The sequence below is a fragment of the Egretta garzetta genome, unplaced genomic scaffold, assembly GCF_000687185.1.
Source record: "Egretta garzetta isolate BGI_Z169 unplaced genomic scaffold, ASM68718v1 scaffold1461, whole genome shotgun sequence".
In the NCBI taxonomy this organism is placed as follows: Eukaryota; Metazoa; Chordata; class Aves; order Pelecaniformes; family Ardeidae; genus Egretta; species Egretta garzetta.
In genome coordinates, this window is record NW_009258521.1 from 75679 (window position 1) to 76024 (window position 346).

The 346-nt window shown below is 70.2% G+C and overlaps 1 protein-coding gene across 1 annotated transcript in view; it reads left to right on the forward strand.

The window, feature by feature from the left end:
- The window catches only part of GPR25 (G protein-coupled receptor 25), a gene marked incomplete at its 3' end in the record, with an annotated part of 6398 nt that overhangs the window by 1999 nt on the left and 4053 nt on the right, over positions 1 to 346 (forward strand). The gene's annotated exons all lie outside the window — the stretch shown is intronic.

Consider the following 346-nt stretch of genomic DNA (forward strand, 5'->3'; position numbering starts at 1 on the left):
TGCCTGCCCCTTGCCTGCACCCTGCCTGCTCCCTGCCTGCACCCTGCCTGCACCCTCACCTGCACCCTCACCTGCACCCTGCCTGCTCCCTGCCTGCACCCTGGCCTGCACCTCTCCTGCCTGCATCTCCCTGCCCGTACCTCTGCTGTCCACACGCTTGCTGCTCCTCTCCTGCCTGCGCCCTGCCTGCGCTCTGCCTTCTCCTCCCCGTGCCCACAGGCTGTGGGACCGTCCCACGGGGCTGTGACTTTCCACCACCTGCCCCGTGCTGGCAGCGCAGGATGTGGCCGACTCGCCCGCGCCAGCCGCCCTGATTCATCTCACACCGCGCCGGCGGCTGTGGCAG